Source organism: Calonectris borealis, chromosome Z (assembly GCF_964195595.1).
Source record: "Calonectris borealis chromosome Z, bCalBor7.hap1.2, whole genome shotgun sequence".
In the NCBI taxonomy this organism is placed as follows: domain Eukaryota; kingdom Metazoa; phylum Chordata; class Aves; order Procellariiformes; family Procellariidae; genus Calonectris; species Calonectris borealis.
In genome coordinates, this window is record NC_134352.1 from 37029121 (window position 1) to 37051605 (window position 22485).

General features: G+C 38.8%; 1 protein-coding gene across 6 annotated transcripts in view; it reads left to right on the plus strand.

Annotated features, from left to right (window-relative positions):
* Positions 1-22485, plus strand: part of CDC42SE2 (CDC42 small effector 2) — an 85741-nt gene that overhangs the window by 8838 nt on the left and 54418 nt on the right. Inside the window, exon 3 of one of the 6 annotated variants that reach the window (XM_075136642.1) lies at positions 7313-7385. The exons of the other annotated variants lie outside the window; for them this stretch is intronic. The gene's annotated coding sequence lies outside the window, so the exon portion shown is untranslated. The remainder of the gene's footprint in view (positions 1-7312; positions 7386-22485) is intronic. 6 annotated transcript variants of the gene reach the window in all.

Sequence of the window (22485 nt, forward strand, 5' to 3'; positions counted from 1 at the left end):
AGATGTATTCTTTGCTTAATTAAAAACAAAGTAATATGATGCAGCTAATACTGCTTATAGTATGATTTTTAATCAGATATTTTTTGTGATTCTGAAACTAATCCACTGAAATAATCAGGTATGTGGGTAATCACTGAGTCTTCTTTCTCTTCAGGAACTAGCATATAAGAATCTTGTAATCTAGCAAAGGAACTTCAAAACTTCTTTGCCTCCCTAAGAACTTATGGATAGGCTTAAAAGTCAGTGTTTTACAACTGGAGCTACATACCAAGGACATTTACTACTGATAGCTCATGTTCTGGTGATTTCTGCCAAGTCATTGTAAATGTTTAACGTTCTTGGTTTTGGGTAAGCCTGTCTGGATGCTTTTGTACAAGCAGTTGTTGCCTTAGACACAGAATTTGTTCTGAAGTATAGTCAATGCTAGTTTAAATTTTTAAAAAAAATATTTTTAAGAGGAACTGTGTTCTGTTTTAGAGTGCTGAAACTGGTTCTTAATAATTAAGAACCCTTATTCAGTCAGTGCTGATGACAGATAAACTTACAAATTCCTGTGAATTTATAGGAAGACTGGCTATTGCTTTGTGTGGGGAACAAGCGAAGTTATACCTGACATTTCTTGGCTCTTTCCATTGTAGTCTAAATAAACTGAAAAAAATGGGAGACTTGGATGAAGGATGGTTTGTTTTCCCCATTACTATATCGATTGTCTCAAATTTTAATGAGTTGCAGTAACTTATTAGTTTAAAAATACTGGCCCACTGCTATTGAGAATTACAGAGGCATTGATACTGTTTCAAAATGCAGACAAGTTATAATGACTTTTGTGTTAAATGGCCTGAGAGAATGGGCTGCTTCACTCTTCCATTGCATAGATAAACCCTATAGCAAAACCACCAGAGTGGTTTTGCATCAGAGTTCAGATGAGTCAGGGAAACCTCATGAGAGCTGCCCGTGCCACTGGCAGAGCGGAATAATTAGCCTGGCGTGACACAAACACTCAGTCAGACTGTCCTAAACTTACACAGTCAGCTGTAGGTCTGAGCCATCCGTGTGTGCATTCACATTGCTTGGTGTATTTTGTTTTTGCAACGCTATTCGCTTGTTATATGCAGTCTGTCGTAGTACTAATGCTTATTACTATGGTATTTTTTTCTTCAAAATGCCAGGTCTCCTTTGGAGAGGGTAAGTGTGGGAAGTGATGACTTTGCAAGTCTTTGCCTTAGGAAAACAAGTTGCGGTTTTTCAAGGCTGTTTTTGCGAAGGCTGAACTCCCCTGTGTAGGCAGTGGAGCTGTTTGTATAGCTAGTGACTTGCTAGGTCCTTTCTTTGCTTGTTGGAGAAGGAGATGTTTAATGTCCACTATCCAACAGGATACCTATGTTTCTAGTTCTTTAAAAGACAAAACTTTAGGATCGATAGGACTTCAAACAATGATCTGTTGTAGTTTTGGGTGGTTTTTTTTTATTCTGTTGATTCCTTCGACCTGTCTGCTTCTGTTAGTACAGGATTTGTAGTAGCACACAGGTTGATTGTCACCTCTGTGATTTGAAGCAGGCAGCTAAGGGATTATTAATACTACATTTTGAAGGAAAAATTTGAGTAAATTACATCCTTTATCTGATAAATCAGTTAAGTTATTCATGTCAGGTTCTCAAAGTCTATGTTGGCAGGTATGAAAACACAGTACTTGCTTTTGAAAAGCATACTGTTAAACGCACCTTCCTCCCACCAAAACCCCTGATGGTATTAGCCTCTTTCAGCCATTTCCTTATGAAAAAGGAAAGCCTTAACATATAGCGAAAGAGATTGCTGTTAGATTTAGGTTGTATGGTAGTAAAATAATCTGAAAAAGAAATATTGGTGCACAGATACTTTTTCCTTCTCTTTATGAAAGGCTTAGCCTCTCAGACATTGTAATAGATGCTGAGTTTCTCCATGCTCAAAATCCAGTGCATCTAATTGGAATGAAATACAAGATTTCACGCTTTACGTAGCTGAATTTCTGCACTCCCAGCCTCTGACCGAGGTATCTTTCAGTCTTCTCCTTAGTGTGTTCATACAGTGTCCATTCATCATCCAAGTAGACACACCTGTGTCACTGATGAGCCAAAGAATTACATTAGAACAGAGAAGAGGTAGGAAAGCTTGATGCCAGCACAGTTAAACATGACCTGGAGGTCAGCCTTCTGTGTCTGACTCCCAGTAGTTTCCAAGAGGATTATTTGCTTTTTTTCTTGGGGAGATTTCTGGAGGCCAACAGAGGTAAATGTGAACATTATAAAATATTGAAATGTCTTAATGTTGCTATCTTCTAAGGATCTCTCGAAAACAATGTTTGAGATGGGGAAAAGGTATTCAGAGACAAGTTCAAGCAAGCTACTGTCCCAAGTCCTCTTCTAAGCTAAGTTGGTGAATAGAGGTATCTTCCTCCTTCAGACGTATCTAAGTATAAACTCCATCTCTACATTGTCCTCTAAAGGACTCTAATTTTGAGACTTATATTCCTCTGATAGGAATGGAAGAAACTAAAATGAGGTTTCGTGATTCTTTGTGCCTCAACTTACATACCTTATGGCTCTTTTGCTTCCAAATATGCACAGCTCTGAACTTATTGACATTTATTGGCTCCATTCACATTCATTATGGCTCTGTTAAATGAATTGGTGTACCAGTTATAAGCTTCATAATGAAATGATAAAATATGCTCTACTGGCTATCTGTAATTTTCTGTATGTATATAACTTTGCCATTGACTGGAATGGAAAGATGATTGTAAATCTGTGTGTATATACTATATATGTCTATAGAGGTACAAAAATTACTTAGCAGGAGAAAAACTAATCCTTGGTATTTTTTCCATTTCTGTTTTTAATAGCTTGCAAAAGGATGAAAAAGTCAAATGTTCTAATGAGAATAACGAAACCCAATATAAAGTTTAGATTACCATTTTCTTATGGATAAGCTGGTGAAACTGCTGAAGTTCAATGTCTGGACTTTTTTTTCAATGGAAAGGAGTGAATGTTTGCAGGCTATTTAAGTCTTCATCTGTCGTCAACCTGTGGCTTCTTTAGCTTAGAAAATACTTTTCCTTAAGACACAAGTGCATTTTTAAAACTTACACTTTACATATATAGTGTCTTCAAGTTTTTTATTAAATTTCAACCTGTTCTGTGCAATTAGAAAACAACTTAGAAAATGTTATGGGGCTGCACTAATGACTTTTCTCTCTGAATTTGATACATTTAGTAATAACAGCAGTAATTTTTCTCAAGTCTGTTAATGCTTATGACACTTGTAGCTGCCCCATCAAAATAGACTTTGGCATTTAGGTTCTCTAAAGGAATGTGTATCTCTTCAGTAGAAGCACTGTACTAACAGATATGTTTCACCTTTCTAAGGTAATCTGTATGTCATTTATCATATTGATTTGTGCTTTGTCATCTTTGTTTTCATACAAGGGTTTTATACTGAACTTCTGACTTTTAAGCTGTGATGGACTAAATAAAATAAGAAATCGTCTGAGCAGATAATGTCAGGATAATGATGAAATCGCATTAGCGATTTCTTGTAACTGGTTAAATCAGTAATTTAATTATTATTTAGAAATACAGGAAGTTTACTGAATTGTTAGCTCTGAAAACAAGGCTTCAGACAAGCATAAAGCTTCAAATTCTCATGCAAATGCTAACACTTAGACAATTGCTATTTATGACTGACATTCTTAATGAGTAAGTGGTGTGGGCAAGTCTGCAGTAAGCTGTCCAGGCTTCATAGGAAGTGGTTACAGCTTGATTAGTAGTGTGCCTTGGCAATACCTGCAAACAACCGTTCTTTCCACTCTGCTGGCTGGTACTCTATGCCAGTTCATTTAATAGCCTTTCAAGCCAGAAGTCTACCATTTATAGAAGTGGTTTTGTGAATTAAATTGTCCATTAGGATGTAGGTTTAGTCTAAAGGCTTCATTCATCTGGAACTCTAAATAGCTGTGACACGATGACTTACAGCTGCTGGTCCAGATCTCATTTGTTACTGATTTTTTAAAATGTTATTGTACAAGGAGCGCTTTCATTGTTCTGTCCTGCTGCTCTTAGAGCATGGCCCTAGATTTCTAATGCTACAGTTTAGGAAAGTGTAATTAATTTAATTTCTACTTAGTCTAATTTTTCTTTAAGGAGGGGGTGGAGGAAGACATTTGGCTTAGAAGTTGTAAATATAGATACTCTTCATATCTACCGTTACCTCATTTGTATAAATATTGTTACATACTGAAATGGCTTATACAGAACTGCAGTCTCTACATGTTTTTAGGATGTTATGTGTTACGTTAGGATGTTATGTTATGTGCTGTTAACATGTACTCTGTGCTAACATCTAAAAATGCAGAATTGTCTCAGTTTTCTCTCAGTAAAATTTACTAATATGAATCTTTCTCCACTTTGATTTCAGTTGCTTTGCATTTGAGTGAGGAGGTCCATGTTTAACTACAGTTAAATTAGTTGATTCTCCTGTCTGTGTATCAGAGTCTTTAACTAGAAGGTAGCCAACTTTGAGTGACAATTCAGTTACAAAATTCACATCTACTCTAAAAATGCATATTTGCCTTGCTGGGTTTAAGGATTTTATTTGCTTTCTTACTGAACTTGTTAGGCAACCAGTGCAGTGTTATGTGTTATAAGCTGGTTGCTCAGCTGTTTTGTCTGAGGAACAGCTTATTGTGATATGGTTATTTTACCAGGGGAAAGAAAAATCATTAGAACTCTACTCACAGGTATTCTGAATATAGTTTATGTGGATCCCAAGCATTATGATATGGAAGTGTTTTGCCTGTGAGCCTCTACCGCTATGTTGATAGCCTCCTGCTTTGCTCCGACTAGATGTCCCATCTTTGGGACCTGTAGTTTTCTAGCCCTTCATCCGGTAACTCTACACCTTTTATATAGTCTGTCAAGCTTGTTGTTCTGTCAATTAAAGTTTACTGTTTTCTCCTCTTCACTATTGTGAGGTAACAGCAGATAAACAAAGAGTAAAAAGCTGTTGTCTGACTTTTTAGCCAAAGGAAGGAGACTCAAATCTCATTCTTTCCACAGAGTCTCCTTCTGTCTCTGTCAGGGCTATGCAATCAGCAAACGTGTTATTTTCTCAAAGGCAGTTATAGCCAATTCCTAATACTGTTCCTCTTAGTAATCCACTGTTGTGAAGTCTTTCTTTTTTGGCCACCCAGATTTCTATCCTAACAAAAAAGGTGATCAAAGCTTTCTGTCTCTGACATGTAACACTGTCCAGACAAGTTTCCACCTTCCCTCGTTTCCTCCCCAGCATTCTTCTCTTGATTTACCATTTTTCTTCATTTATAGCCTATTTTACCTGCTCTCATCTGCCTCAGCTCTTTGTTTCTAGTCCATAAATTTTCTGACAGTCTTTTCTGAAAACTACCGGGATAAAGATAAAAAAGCCCCTTAATTTTACTTTTTAAATCTGGCTTACGTCAGTCTAAGAAAAAACAGAAGACTTGGTTCCCTAGTTTGTGAGCAAGGAAGGGCTGACACATGACAAACAAGCTCCCAGTGGAAGTCGGCAAGCAAATGTCTTGCCGTTTTGTTTGAAAGGTAAAACACCAGGGAGCTCAAGTGTAGAAGAGAGGGTTTTTTTTTTTAAATAAAATCTACAAAACATGCCCTACCTAACACAGGTGATGCATAAAATTTAATTTACTACTACTTTTACATTATTTTATGTGAACGTTTGAAGTGTTTGGAGTTTTCAGCCTTCCTCACAGCTTCTGTCTGTTTTGAAGCCCAATTCTGATACCTGAACGCTGTCATGACAGTTTGTCATTAAAGGTGGATGCTCTCTGAATACAGGGATGTTCTGGTTTGTTGGGGTTTTTTTTTGAATACATGTTTAACACCGGTAAATAATCCAGTGCTACTTCAACAGCAGATTCTAGAGCAGTGATTCTTCTCGTTGCTCAGAGCCAGCTCTTACGAGTGTGTTTCCTTTCTGTTATTGCCAGCAGTACTTGTAATCCATCCTTCCTTTTACTGAGAACTGCTGAACTTTGTAGCAGACGTCATGGACAATAATTCAATAACAAACTTGTTTGCTAAACCTCACACATGTCATGAGACTTAGCTGCCAAGTTACATGTTTTTATTGGGCAGTTAGTACAAACCAGTTATTTCCTGAACTACCTGGTATTGCCAGTGATCTGAAGGCTGATCAGTAAGAAGGATTATCTAACTGATCTTGGAATATGCATCTGATTTAGGGCCTTTCCACCAGCCCCTGCTAATATTAAGGTTTGACCCTAGCAAAGGAAGCAACCAAAACTAAGTAGTTACTGCTTTTGAACCCATGCTCCTTATTTACTTCCTTTAACTATGTCATACATATATATACACATTAATTATCTATATGTATTTTAAACAGTTGTCGTGGTTTAACCCCAGCCAGCAACTAAGCCCCACACAGCCGCTCGCTCACTCCACCCCAGTGGGATGGGGGAGAGAATCGGAAGAGTAAAAGTGAGAAAACTCATGGGTTGAGATCAAGACAGTTTAATAGGGAAAGCAAAAGCTGCGCACAAGCAGCAAAGCAAAACAAGGAATTCATTCACTGCTTCCCATCAGCAGGCAGGTGCTCTGCCACTTCCAGGAAAGCAGGGCTCCATCACGCATAGGGGTTACTTGGGAAGACAAACGCCATCACTCTGAAAGTGCCCCCCTTCTTTCTTCTTCCCCCAGCTTTATATACTAAGCGTGACGTAATATGGTATGGAATACCCCATTGGTCAGTTGGGTTAGCTGTCCTGACTATGCTCCCTCCCAGGCTCTTGTGCACCTGGCAGAGCATGGGAAGCTGAAAGGTCCTTGACTAGCAGGGTACTTAGCAACAACTAAAAACATCAGTGTGTTATCAACATTCTTCTCATACTAAATCCAAAACACAGCAGTCTACCAGCTTCTAGGAAGAAAATTAACTCTATCCCAGCTGAAACCAGGACAACAGTGTGGAAACATATTAAGATAAGAATAAAGATCACCTGAGAGTGCACAAGTCTTCCAACATTGCAGTGAACAAGGTAGCCTCTAATCCTTGAATTCATTCACAAATGGCGGTATCTCAGCTGTTCTGACATCTGTGGTGCTCTGCAAAGGAGAATAGTTGGAGAAACTCCTGACTCTCCCCCTTGGTAACTGTTTTCTTCTTGCTAACATGGTTACATTGCTCTCTGTTATAAATAATTTGCATTAGGAGCTGTAATATATAGTTACTTATGCCATTTTTTCCCTTCTTCCTTGCTCTCTAGATTTGGGGATCTTTTCAGTGAATAACTTGCCGCTTAAAGAAAGGACTAGAGTAACTGAAGTTGTGAAATTCAGGTAGGCAATACTGTCAGTTTACTTTTGGCTTCAAATGGTGAGGTAGATGACAGATCTATGAATATTCATTGTGGTACCAAAACCATCAAAGCATGATAGGGATTTTAAGCTTAAGTAGATTGGGTCTGCTTTCACGGCTCTTCTCATGAATTCTAAGCAGCATTTCAAGTGCCTCACTGGCGATGAGCCCCTGATAAGAATTCCAGCAGAATTATGATATGCAAATGTCCTTTGTGCTCATAATAAAAACAGATTGATTAATATTCATATCTAATTCAGACTAACTTTGACAGGAGGTCCAGGTACTTTGTGACCCTCAATTAACTTAATGAATTATTTTTGACAGCATTAAATTGTCTTGTTGCCCCAACAGATTCTGGTATTCATGGTATGTGCAGCCACATATACTTTATCTAAATTTCCTTCCCTAATTTTCTTACCAAAGTATATTCTCGATGGATTTGCTAATAACTTTATGTTAATTTCACATTCCTATATCTCTGTTCAAAGTAAGGCTTCTAAATAGATCTCCAATACCTAATTCTTCAGTAAGATGACAAAACTCCTTTGGTGTTCTTTCTGTGATACCTTTCATGGCTTTAATAATTTAACTTGCAACTTAATATCATATGCTACTGCTTATCCTGGTTTGCTGAGATTTGAAGGACCCCTCCAGCTTGACTTTACTACTTTCTAATTGCCATCAAGTACACGTGCTTTGGTTTGGTGTTAAATAATGTAGACGAATGGCCAGTGTTTTTAATCAGCTGAATTTGCCTCCAGCAAAATTCTGGGATAGATCTATTCCTATTCGACTTTAGTAAGTGATACGATTGCACCACATTTAGGTAGGGTTAATTTCTGTGGATTACATGAGTGCTGACAGAACAGCTGAATCCTGAAACTACTGCTGGTTTCTTATGAGCTTGGTTCCGTACAGCAACTTTAATTTTAGAAGCTTGTAAATTCTACTTTAATGTTTTCCTTTACTATTTCATATTTTACTGTCTAAAAATCCAAATGAACTCTGGAGAACGATTCTGTTAGGTAGTAACAGTACTTTAGGAAACGTGCATAAAAATCTCTTACACATGCTGCTTCCTCAGAAAGAGGTGTAACTTGTGGAACACATTGCATAATTCTCCACATTGAGAGCAAAGCCTGCAAAACTATTTCATTTCTCAGGTACTACGTAATAAATCTCTTTCTATTTTACCTTATTCTTTGTGCTTCTGAGCATCATTCATGATGTAATTCAACTAGCAGTCAAACTTGATTCTTTACCCTAAAAATTCTCAAAGTCTGCTGAATTTCATTTAAATACTGATAAATGGCTAACATTACATTTTCTGTTTCCTTCTTTCTCTCTCCCTTTCCCCATGTTCCTTTGACAACTCTGAGGTGTTTTCAGTGCGACTGACGATACCAGACATGTTTGGGCTTATCCTTCACGTTGTGCACTTCCTTTCTATGAACACGCCTGTTTTTTTCAGCTTTGATTTCACTATTACTTGTAAAATCTTTCTGCCAGAGAGCCTGGAGAAGGAAGAGTCTGCACATTAATGTACCCTGGAGAAGCATGTGACAAGGAGGTGGTTTTATTACTAGCATGTGAAACTGGAAGTGTTAAGTGGCATTCCAAAGTGGGAGCAGGAGCTGCAGCCTCCCAGCTGGCCTTGCTGCTGTGCCTCGGGAGCTTCCCTGGACATTTAAGTACCCACCCTGTGAAAAAAACGTTTCATTGCAGAATGAGAATGGGATGTGGGGATGGGGAATCTCTGTCCTTGAGACTCTGGCGGGGGGGGGGGGGCAGGGGGGAGGGCGAGGTCAGAGAGAAGAAGGAAATGGTAGCCCAATCAGGTAATTTTAAAATAAATTAATAAACTGCCAACCCCATAAAAGCCCACAACCAAAAAAAACCCACCCTGTGGAGGCGGATGGAAGGGGGAGAAGAGAAGGCAGGCAGTTGGGTAGCAGATGTAGGGGTGATAAGGGCAGGTGAAAGATGGTGATGTCTGTTTGAAGAAGACTGAGAGGAAAAGAGGAGGAATATTTACTATTGGGGGAGAATAAGGGCTGTACTGCAAGCAGCAGGAGGAGGGTGCGGGCATAGATGAGAGCTGATGCAGGAAGACCAAGTGGGGAAGAGACAGGACTTCTCCTGGAGCACTGGCGTCAGCCAGTGGTGATCCCTCCTGGAGCAGGGGGAGGCAGGGAGCAAAGAGAACTCCACAAGTGCAAAAATATGTGTATTTCCTTCTTGTGCCAGAAACAAGTGAAGTGCATGGGTGTTCCCAACCTGTTGTCTGCCCTTTCTGTACATGCTCCAGGAGTGTGTGCAGGAAGCTTCAATCACAGGTCAGGAAGTACAGCCTTCCTGAGGTGTCTCGCTGGCAGCTGTGAAATTGGTGAGTGTAAAATCTCCATAAACATGTTACGGTATGTCCTATTCCGGCCTAAAAAAACCATGCTTGAAGTCCTAATATTTTTCTTCATTTATCTTAAGTGGTTTGAGGTTCAAACTGACGGTTGTAAGACAGTGATATGGGACAGTGCACCAGGGCCATTCCCTGCTGCCTCTTCACCTAGAACCCTGCATTTTTTCCCTCCACTGTTCCCCTGCAATTGTGTGGCTGGACTTGCATCTTCATTCACATAGCCAGTGTTTCTTATCGCATGACTTCAACCGCATAGTGGGTGGATGTATTTCCAGTCATGTGAAGGAGAAGGCAGTAGGGCTTGTGGCTCTTCATCATGGTTAGTTTGTTCCTCATCTGGTCTCATATACTCTGAAACATACACTTTGCAACTGTTTAGACCAAACCCAGAATAATCTGAAAAAAAGGTAAAAATGTGTTCTCCTTAACTTTTCCGTTCTAGTATTGCTACTTATCACTTAATTCACTAAAGGTCTAGAATACTGGGGTGGGGGAGAAGGTGGAAGAAAATTTCTTTTCTCCCTTCTGGAGGTAGTGTCAAAATGGTAGTGAATTTTAGATAAATGCTTTCACACCAGTAAACGACTTGAGTTTGTCAAGGAAAGCTTACTGCATTCACATCTAGCACTAACAGCTTCTGCAACACTTCTGCAGTACACACTTGCAGCCAGAAGTCCTAGCCTAAAACATTAGCAGACTATTCATGTGTTGTGCTCGTGGCTGGATACCACCAGAGAAAAGCCTGCATATCTTCAAAATCTGATATATGTCTTTTCTATTACCTTGCTTTTGTAGTGTGTGGTTTTCAAATTTGGTTCATGGGCCATCTTTTCTGAGCAAGATTTTCATGGATTTTAGTTTTCTGTGTTTAGTTTTGTCCACCACACTTTAATCAATTCCATATGACTCTAATTTTCAGTTTAATAATTGATTCATAAAGTTGGAGCAATGGCAAAAGGAAGTTTTAGTTCACTTACTTAATTGAAATTTATACGTGCTGTTCACTTTAAGGGCAAAGGAAAAAAAATCACATGAGATGTTGTATTTTAACTTTTTTATTTAATGAAGGACTTTTGGTTTTCAGTTTAGCTTAACTTCTACCTGCAACTTCTGAGTTCTGCTCATTGCATTAATCCTGTAGAATAACTGTGCTCTTCTGTTACTCCATTTCAGATGCCCATTTGTACAAATACTCACATTTCATTACTGCTGTCTCTTGCACCAACTGTGTTTATATCTGACTGTCCTCCACTTCCTTCATTGTTAAACTTGGGTCAAATCACTGGGCTGCAGCTGGATTGTGTGATTGATTCAGCTTCCTAAATTGGTCTTCAAAAACAGTTTTGGGTTTTTTCCCTGAAATATTTTGTTGCATGTTGAAGTAGAACACAGCTGATCCAATTGAACGATATTAATGCAGAAGTCCACAGCACAACTTTTGCTGTCACTTTTCACAATAAAGTGGAACATGAGGAACAAAGTCACTGAAACTTTGTGCCAATGGAAACCATAAAACAGAAGAAAGCTAGGAATCAAAGACCATTAATAAGAAAATTGCTGTCATGGAAGCCAACTTTCATTACACCTGTCTGCATGAAGAGAATAGTAAACAAAAAGTAGGATAGGAAAGTGTGTTGGAATATTGGTTGATGTCTAAATTAGACACTTAAACTGCTTTGTCCTCCTTTGTGGGTAAGCCATCCTGCAGTGTAATGGGGAAGGGAAGGAAAGCATGAGACCTGCAAAGAAATCATGCTGGGAAGTACACCTGCCTGATGTTCAGTTACTGTAGTTTGAAATATTGAATATATACCCTGAGAGATCTTTCTTTTTCAATGTTTTATATTTAGACTTCTAACTAGCTATGGAATGTACTTTATAATGATATTTAAAGTATCTCTAACAGATGGGAAGTTCTGTTCTATAAGGTCTTTTCCTTAAATTGGCTAAGCTTATGTACAGTGTGAAATATGGCATCCTGAAAAACCTGTATGCACCTCCTGCCCTCTTACACACACTGTACTTCGCAATCATATATTTTTTTAATATGTGATTTTATGCAGGGAAAAAATCTGCCATTTTGTAATTAAGGCAAGAAGCCTAAGACTGAAATTCTGGCTTTTACCACCGTGAATAATCACGTCTCCGCAGAAAATGCCCCAAACCCACGTGGTGCGTAACGCTCAGGACAAAGTGCTGTCTGCAGTGAGAATGCCAAGGACAAATGTCCTGGGACTACTTGAACGCTGGCGTCCTGTTTCCTGGGAGAGCCCAGGCTAAGCGTTAACAGTCCTTGTGACAAATTGTTTAGTGCTTACTGGCTGTCTTCTGTACATCAGATTTGTAGTTACCCTCCAATGTCCAATGCCTATCCATTCAGAAAAGCTACCAGACAATGTGCATGTGTTATACAGTCAAATTAGATCACTATAGGTATCAAATAATTAAGGAACCCTATTCTACAGCATTAAGTTACTTGAGATACTTAAAATCTAGTAAGTTAGGTACCTCAGAGGCAGAAAAAAGGTCATATGAAGTCTAAGAATCTGATCTTTACAGCAGGTTGGATGCAAAAGTGAACACAAGTGGAAGAGATCTGCTTCCCTTACCATATCTGAATCTTGTTCTTGAATTCTGGATGGAACTTCTAACCATGGCAACTTCTAACCATTTTCTTCAAAAGAAGGAAAAGGATAATAATGTCTCCTGTATTAATGATCTAGTATCAAGAAGGAAGGAGGAAGTCATGAAAAGGCTTTTGCTAATGGCCCAATTTAACTTTCAGGTTCATCTTTACCACACAAAATACTTTTCCACTCTGGTGTCTTCTTTTGGACCAACAGTTGCTACAGCACACCGAAGGACATAGGATGGATTATTTTCTAGCTTTTTTTTTAACATTATGTACAGCTTACTGGGTACTCCCTTAATAGGAGAAGCTATGTCTCTTGAAGGAAGAATGTGTTCCAGTAAGCACTTATTCAGGACTTTGGCACATAGATTCAAAATACTGTCTTGAAAATCTTACTAACATTCAGCTTTGGACATGCAGATTTCACAAACATCTTGCTTTCTTTCTGTAGTTTCACAGATGCCTAGCATGCATGTTTACTTATGTTCAGAATCGTTGCAGTTTGACTGAGCCGTTTGGATGCTACCCTGTGTCCAGGAGAGACTGATCTAGTTTCCTGGAATACGCTTCATTCAAATCATATTAGGCTTCTCATAAAACCCCATTCTGCGATGTCATTTTCTTTTTAAAATACAATGAGCAAAGCGATTTCTTGCTGCTCTGCCTCCTTAAGCATGAGCTAGTAGCTGCAGCATTTTTCAAGAATCTGATTTCTTCTTTTGACTGAGGCAATTCAGAAGAAGCACATCTTGTCTGTCTTCCTCTGTATTGACATATATATCAATCTTTAATCCTTCTAGTCTTTCCTGATTCCCAGTTATTAATCTTACCAGGAATGTTATCTGTTACTGAGTAAATTGGAGAGGAAGGGTAAGCAGGCCAATATTTCCATTATTCCTGTTGCATAATAGATCCATGCCTCTCTCTGGCTGGATTATGCATGACTGACCATTCTTTTGAGGCTGATTTGTTAGACTTCATTCCAAGTATTTGTCAACGGTTATTCTGTCAGTCAAGTTGAGTCAACCAGCCTTAAGTATGAATCATGTTCATAGGCTGAACTGCATTTGCATATCCTGATCACATTGACTCGTTGATGCAGGAGTTTGAAGAACTGGAAGAGTGGCCTCAAGCTGTAACTTCCTTAAATCCCATTGACTGGCAGAAGAGGAACGCTGCTTTTGAATTGACTCAGGCAGGAAAATAGTGGTGGGGGAGTTGCAGTGGCTTCACTGGGGTTTTTGTTTGCTTTTTTAGTTAATATGAGTGAATTAAAAAATGAGGATGGTAATGCCAGCCTAGCCCCCTTTTTAACAGTGTTAAAAGTTAGTTTTAAGTTAGTGCCAGTGATGTTGGGGAAGATGCCTTTACTGTGGTGAGGTGGAAATGTGAAATACCCTCTCTTAAAGAGGAATGCATGGGTGAATATTATTTGCTATACACGTATATGAAAAGATGTTAATTTCCTTATGGAGAAGAGGGAGTAGAGGTGTGGAGAAGCATTGTGATTAATTATTGGGGGGCGGGGGTGCCAGAGGAATTGTTTGATTTGTAAAACAGCAAGCCAAATCTGTAGTTGAGTAGCACCTGTGTCTCAAAAATCTTGCAGGCTTTGAGTGGCAACTGCTGGGTACTTGGCACTTCTGAAAATCTAGTTACCTAACTTTCCAGCTGTGTTTTGAGATGCTTCTAACATAAGGCTCCTAACTTGTGATGTCACAAGAGACTGGGATGCTGCTGTATTGAATGTTTTTTGCCTTTTAATGGACTGTGGCTTAACAAGTAAATGAAAAGCCACACTGTGACATGAATCTCTGTAGTCCTAGCTGATTTTAAACTGCAGATCCCCAGATTAGTTTGTACACAGATGTTATTACTTGATTTATCTGTTGTATGGAAAACAAACTCATGGAAGACCGCTGAAATTTCTCATTGTTAACAGAGTTGCCATAGGATAAAAATATGATTTACTGTCAAAATTTTATTATTTACCTTCAGATAAGTCAGTCTAGAAAATTATTCTGTCAACAAGTGCTCTCTCATAAATACAATGGTTCCTTTGTTTCTGTATCCTCTTTCTTCTGCTCTCCATCCACCTCCTCAATATGTCCTTCACTATCTTTGCCTCTGGATATTTAGATATATTTCAGCAAAGGTTCTTAATGCAGTGGGTTATCTGTTGTGGTATCATTACAAGTGCTTTTACTTCCCCTATTTTTCAATTTTTTGTTTGTTTAAAAACACACAAATTTCCCATCCAGTTCTTTTATATTGCATGTAAACTTCAGGCCTGTTTCATGACTATAGTTTCTTTTGCTCTGCTCTGCCTTGCTTCTCCTCTCCGTGTCTCCTTCCCCCGATATAACACTATAACCTTCCCTGTTACCTTTCTGTCTCTTCCTTTCAGCTGCTTGTATCTTAAAATAGCTGTAGTGGTCGTTACCACTGTGGTGATGCTGTAGGATGGACCCAGAATTTGAAGGCTGCCGTATAAAGTTACGTTATGAAGTCCTTCGTGGGAGGAAGGCATGGGAGAAAACTGTAACTATTTCTGTTTTAAACGCCTTGGAAAAAGTTGCTAGCTCTGCAAAAACTGACTGTAGTGCCATTTAAGGATGAGGGGCTTGGTGTGCATTACTAATGTAGTAGTGGAGGCTGTTGGATGTTCTTTGATAACCTAATATATTGCATTGCTGTGGCTAGTAACCCCTTGTAAATAGGCATCAAATTTCCAGATGTAAGGCTTTGTTGCAGGAAAGTCTGACTTATGTGTCCCAAAACAAACTGTAACAAAAGCATGTGCTTGTTCCCGTCTCTAGAGACTGATATACTTTGATTTCCATATACGTTTAAAAAACTCACATAGCGTTTACTTACTGGAAGCTTCTACAGTAGAGCAGCACTGCAACTATTACAAATTTGGTAGTTCGAGCTGAACTCAAGTGTGGAAGTGGTTTTTTGTTTGTTTCACTGCTTCTTTTCAGATAGCTGAGAATCCTCTAGAAGGAAGAAACATTCACACATATCCAGAAATAACAGCTTGTTTTGCAGAAACCGATTATATTCTGAGGAAATGTTCAATAACACAGTTATTAATAACAAGCAGTTATGAAAAGAAGAAACATCCGTCACTTCACAAATTAAGAGCAGTTAACTTCTCAGAAAAGCTTTTGAAAGGCTTTTCACTGTTTCATTGTCCTGCTATTAGTATTTGTACATTTTAGAAAGTACTTCATTTTTGAGATATTGCATTTTTAATATTACAGTAAAATAGGATATTCATCAAGAAGTGGAAGGAAGTATTTTAGACTATTGTTTACAGAACTTCTGCAAAAATCCCAAACGCTTTGTCTCTTTCCCTGTCAAAGTACTAGTACAGAATTAACGAGTGAAAGTTGATGACCAGTATGCACTGACTATTATTACTGGTGTTACCAATGCTGTCTAAATTTTGCAACTGTCTGGGATATCAGTATATTATAAAGCAAGTTAAATCAGCATTTGTTTTGACGTCTCAGTCTCAAGTTGAGGGTGATAGCTTTGTGCACATCTCACTAAAGCAATTGGAATGCTTGTGATAGATATATATATATATGCTTTTTATATATATATAAAAATAAAATATACACACATACTAGTTAATTTCAAATGTTCAAAAATGGATGTAGTAGTGACATAAAAAGCACATTCACTCTCTTTTGGCAAAAAGAGAGCATTTTTCACTACATTGCATGTTCAAGAGTTGCAGTTATTTCAGCATCACTGTGTATTACTCTACCGCTCCTCTGACTCTTACCCCTCCTTATTCTTCTAGTTAATTCTGTCTTGTTTGCTGCCTAATGTGAAATACCTGTGTTGTTTTATTGTTTTTTTTTTGTTGGGCTCTAGCAAATGTATACCTTTAACACGGAAATTGAAGTTCTTCCTACCAGTTGTTCTACCATCCCAATTACAGAGCTGTACAACAGGAGATGGAGAGAGAGGTATGCGATCAGGCTAGGAAAAAGATCAGGTCGAGTCAAGTATTAAAATACATAGTATTACAACTAAGCATGGTATATGTACCTTTTTTGATCTTGTATTCCTATTATGAGATACTCACATGGAAGAAAGCCTACAATTGTAGGTTAAGGCATCACAAATTCTGGATTAGAAGAACAGTTTCTGTTGCACTAGAAGTATTTGAGTCATGGTCCTTGAATAATACCAGCTATATTCTTCAGGATCTCTTTGTTTAAATTCCTGGCCGTTTCCCCCGCTTCAGCTCCCCCAGGTTATTAAATGCTTTACAGAGAACTGAGACAGTTAACTGTGAATCTGTTGTTTTTCTCAAAATGTGAACTTTTGAAAACATTCCCTTGCAGAAATTAGGCTTCTTCATCTCTGCCTTCCTTTGTGCCCATTCAGAAATAACCCATGGGTCTCAAAGACCTCAGGAGAAGTACCAAGAGGAAACACCTTAGGGAAGATCTAAGCTGTTTCTCAAAAGGTTACTGGGAAATAGACTAGACTGCCTGCATATGTCCTGCATCAACACAGAGTTAAAGTATCATACTCCTGTCTGTGGTCCTTCCAGTGTTAGATCACAGGTGTGTCAGATTCATGGGGCAGGTAGCAGCCTTTTAATTTCAGAGTGTATCCGGAAGTTGTCAGACGCTGACTCCTTGGGAGGGCGGTAACTGCATAACCTTGCCAGGATGCTCTGGTAATCTTATGAGCAGCAAACGCTGCAATTCCTATCGCCTTCTGTGGAGACTTGGGTTCCTCAGCGCCAGCACAAATCCCAAATGTTTCCTCCAGTGTTGTTAAAGAGATAAACTTTCAGGTATAGGACTGCTGATCTGATAACAGTAAGTGAAAAACTAGTCTGACTTTTAGTTAAGGTCTAGAAAAGCGTGATTTTCTTTTCACCCCTTGCTGTGTAATAGTCTGACACCCTATAAGAGAATGCTTTTGCACCCTGTGTACTCTCTGCATATGCTTATTAATGTAAAACTAATGATCACTTCGGGTTGCTTTCTGTGAAATAAATCTCAGTTTCCATTGTAAACTGCTTATTTGCACATGGCCTCAAAAAACATGTTTTATGAGTTGTTATGTATTGATACTCAGGGTTCTCATGGAGAGTTAATTTCTTCCTCTTCTCTGTTCATTTTCTGCTGTTCAACAATGAATTTTTTGCCCTGAGGAAGAGGAGTCCAAAGTGAAAACCAATTATTTTTGTCTGTTTTCTTTCCTCTGACACTAGAAATGCTAAACAACAACTTTATAGGAAATTGCTGACAATAGACTGGCATTTACAAGCAAGATGTTACCAAAATCAGTAACAATTAGAACAATTAGTTTTTAATTATTTCAAATTTTTTAAAAAATTTATTTATTATTCTAAATTTTCTGAATGGAAATGCTGCCCATATTGCTCTCCCCTTCACAAGTGACACAACCGTATAAACGTGTTCATAGAATGAATCCAGCTGTTAATGCCAAGACTTAAATCAAGTTCTGGGAAGGTAGTTCACTGTGAATGAATAGAGCTTTAGACCACAGCATGGTGTGCCGATTTGGTCGTTGTGTCCTTTTCTCTTTCGTGTCTTCAATCCGAATGTCCCAGAGAAGCCCAGGACTTCTAAACACAACTCTTTCTGGAAGATTAGAAATATTAGGAGGCTGTTCTTACTGGTTTTAAAAAACACAAATCCCATCTCACTAGTTGTCAAGTCGAACTGCAGTGTGACCTTCCCATCACGTCGTGAGCAGAGATGACTGGATCATAAATGAGCAGCTTCTGAAGACCCTTCCCTGGAGGGGACCCTTCCTGTGGTGGTGGCGGACAGCTTGGCCGGGGCACCGGATGCCTTCTGCAGCTCTTCATTTGTAAATGGTCACAACGGAGCGGAGCAGCAGGGCTTGCCTGCCTACTTTCTGGTGGGGGGAGAAGGGTGAATGCTCTATTCTGGCGGTGCTGTGCCTGCCCGGAGGAGTGGATAATGAAACCCTTTGTGCCTCCCTCCAAAGACATGTGCTTCAACAGGAATGGGCCGTGCAGCTGCAACCCTAGCAACAGGGGCCTGGAGGAAAGAATGAGGGCAGCTACCCAACAGAGGATGGCCACGTTTGAAGATGAGCAAATTAAACCGGTAGCATAGTATTAAGAACAACCTGTGTGCCTGTTTTTCTTCTTAGGGATTTTTTTCCTTTTTTGATTTTAACCCTTAGACTGAAATCTATCTTATGTGGTTTTTAACACATAGATAAATCAATGACTTTAGACTTGCCAGTGTCTTTGTTTGTTACTTTTAACTGTATCTTGGTTTGGGCTTTAGGAATTTCTCATATTGAACATAACACTATAAGTTTGTTCTCATAACAAGTAGTAAAAATCCTTGATTTTTTTGGTTTTGGGTCTCTTTTTTGTTGGGGGCGGGGGATGTGATTTTAGTCTTTCCTGGAGATGGTGTATTTCCTGGAGAATTCACAGTGCTGTTTGAAACAGTGCACAATTCATTGTCACCAGTTAAAAAGCATGAAGGAATTCAGTTGAAGCTGCTCTTTGTAGTATAGATGCACAAAATCATTAAAGAAGCAGTGGTTTAAGAAACTAATTTATTGTAAAAAAAAAAAAAAAAGATTTTTTTTTTTCACGGGACTATTTGCAAGATTTGCATTGGTGCTTCTAAAGTGGTTATGCTTATTGTGACAGATGTTTTCTAGAGAAATTGTTAAATGTTTCAGTTGTAAGATGCGGCAATCTGATGTATTTGCATGGGAGGTCCTGTGAATGAATTGGGATAACGCTACTGATGTGAATACAATAGGCTTCATTAATTACCCAGCTGTGGATAGTGATTCACCAGCCGCAATGCTGGCTGCACGTCTGGGAGAGAGGGGGCGTTTGTTTGAGGGAGAGACTGAATAATGAATACCTTAAACCAAATGATCTGTGGCTGAAGGGCAGACAAAGAGAGCTTTGGGGAAGTGACTGATTATCCTGTGTGGAAGGATCACAGCCATATCTGGCCTTCATGCTGAACCTCGCATGTGAGCCATCGCCCCTTCTTTTTGGGGAGAAAAAGGGGAAATCAAACCCATGTAGGAAGTAAGTGCACCTTGCCAGTGAAGGAGCTATTACTGCATTATGCTTATTTAGTTACTGTAATGAAGAATGGTGAGATGGAAAGTTTGGTTATTTTAGTTCTGTTTTCCAGTATTTTGACAAATGGAGTAGCCAATTTTTGGCAAGATAGCTACAGATCTTTGTTTTGTTTTCTCTTCCACTTTCTTACCTCCTATATGCAGTCTCTAACGTCTGTGCTGCAAGCTGATTGTAAGTCAGAGCCCAGAGCAAACAGAGCAGCAGATGGGATGATTCCTGGATGCTCTCTGATCAGACCAACGTGCTGACCGGGGCAACCGCAAGTCAGGAGCACGTTCCCTTCCACTGGCTCTGCTACACAGGCAATAATGTCCTGCTCAAGGCTGGGTGGAAAGCTAGAACAACATCATTTTAAACTGTTCAAGAAAAATTTACTGAAGCTTGGTTGTAGATGGGATGAGTTACTCCTTTCTTGGCTTTCCTTTTTTTCTTTTGCCTCTTCCCTCACTTGTTCTGTATTCAGCCTGATCAATGAAAGAGGACTGAAGGTGAAAGCTAGGAAGAACATATTCCCTCACTAGGTGTATTTGTTGACTTGCTGTAAAGTGCAAAGGGAAAGGTCTGGCACCTGTAAAATATTTGGTGACACCTTGAGTCTCAAATTATAGAATTGTCTGTATTTTTGTGAGGGGTAAGAAAGATGAGGGAAATGTTTTGGGCTGGGATAGGATTTGAGGCTGTACTTAAATGCTAGATGTTACAACTGTATCTTGTGCTCTTTGCAGAAGTTGCTAGTGAAAGCGAAGTTACAAATTTAAAGAGCTTGACACCCCCTTTAACAGCCCTTTCCTTTATTTGAGAAAGAGCAACCATAATGGAGAAAGATGTTAAAGAGCAACTGTAACTTTTATACTTCTTACATACTTCTTACATTCTTACATACTTCTTGCATACTTCTTACACCTTAATCTTAACTTTCAGATAAAAATTGTTATCCCAGGCAAAGGAATTGGTGTGTGGTTTGGGGTTTTTTGTTTCCAAATATATACAGGATATCTTTGTCAGCAGATTCAAGGAAAATGTCCCCCATCGCACCCACACATAGAAAAGAAATGAACAGTTGTGAGGCACTGGAGGAGGTAGGATCTTATTCAAAATAGGGAAACTTTGTATGGTAAATGGAATTGTCACAATTGTTTGACAATTTAGTCAAAGTAGTTGTTGCTTGCTTTTCATTTAAGTTAATTGACAGCAAAACCCTAGTGACTCATCTCCAGACCTTTCACAGAAGATTATACAAGTCAAATACTATGATGTTATTAAATAATTAGCAAAAAAAAACCAACCCCAAGCAGAAGAAATGTGAAGGCAGAAAAGACCTTTCTTTTTTTTCCCCTTGAAGAGAGAGGATTCCACTGAATTTTACAGCTTAAATTTTCAGTGATAATGGAGTTTGCCAGCAGTTCTGTAGCATGCGGAAAGAATGCTCACCACAAAGTTTGTAAAGTTCAGTATGAAGATACTTACAATTGCATATACTTCGAAGCTATTACAATCTCTTCTTAACAGTGGCTGCAAAACTTCTTAGGAGTTCAAGGTAACTGAGGAAAGAGGCAAAAGTCTCCATAGGACTAAAGAAAATAGTGCATCTTCTCTCAAAATCAAAAACTCTGCCATTTTACCTCTTTTGTAAAAGGCAGTGTGCCAGTTTGGGCTATTTTTATAGTTCAAAACTTGTCTGTTTAATTCCAATTTCTTGGTCATTTGCCACAGCAGTTCTTGAGAGAAAATGAAGCTGTTGTGCTACTTAGTGTTTTGTATCTCCAGATTGCTGTGATCCTGGCATAGGACAAAGTTCCACTGTGTTTAAAACACAAGCATAGTCTTATTTAAAAGGGAAGCATGCACCAGTATCCATAGGCTTTTCTGACCCTGGCGGTACCAGAAAAGGTAGTGGATTTGTATGTGGGAAATTTTAATGGTCTGTCATGTTTCTCCATAACAACACTTGGAGCTAAGATGGTCCTTCTGAATAACTAATATATATTTACCTTGTGGTCTAGGGAACTAAGTATTCGCCAAGAGAAATAACGCTGATTAACTGAGTTTACCTGTCAAAAGAGTAGAATAAGACAACAGACGGTGAAGGACAGAGTAGGTGGTGTTGGCAAAGCTTTTTTTTTCAGGCTTAAACTTGGAAGCATCTGATGTTAAATCCATCATGAACCAAGCCTTGTAATTCACTTTACTGCCTGTGGCTTGTTCTGCAGTCTTCATCAGCATAGTTTACAAAAGAGGTCTTGGAGGAACCTGACAGTCCTTCCTGACACGAAGAGCTGCAATGATTGCTACTGCCATTTTCTTTATGGCTTTGTCATGTGAATCAAAAAGATTGCCTGTTGGCGTTGGCTGTCTGAAAAACTTCCATAGTTGATCTTGACTAAAGGAACTTGTATTTCCCTGTTTTAAGTGGGCAAATGGTTTTGACTGATGTGAGAAATGAGTCTTCATGCTTATATTTATAGAGATTCTTACTCTGTGTAGCAGCAGCATTCTTTTCATAGCGAGGAAGCACAAGTTTTATACTTTATATTTGTTTTTCAGGACCTCTCAAGTCTATCAACAGAAGTACTGTATATCTAGTGATTGCTTTGGCATGAGAAATAGCACGGTCAAAACACTGTTTATTTTTCAGGCTTCCATTAGGGGTTTTGTTTAGGTCAGAAGGTTGGAAAGAAGAGGGCAGTATTTTGTGTGTGTGTTTTGTTTCCCTTCCTTACCTGTTTGCAAGCAGGTAACTAACTAAAATAATGTAAGAGAGATTGTTTGGAGACAATATGCTACTGATCCATACCACAATTGCTGATACTGTTTTCAAATGTGTTTTCTTGTAAATAATCTCACTTATTCCCTTTCCCTTCCCTCCCTCCCAAACAA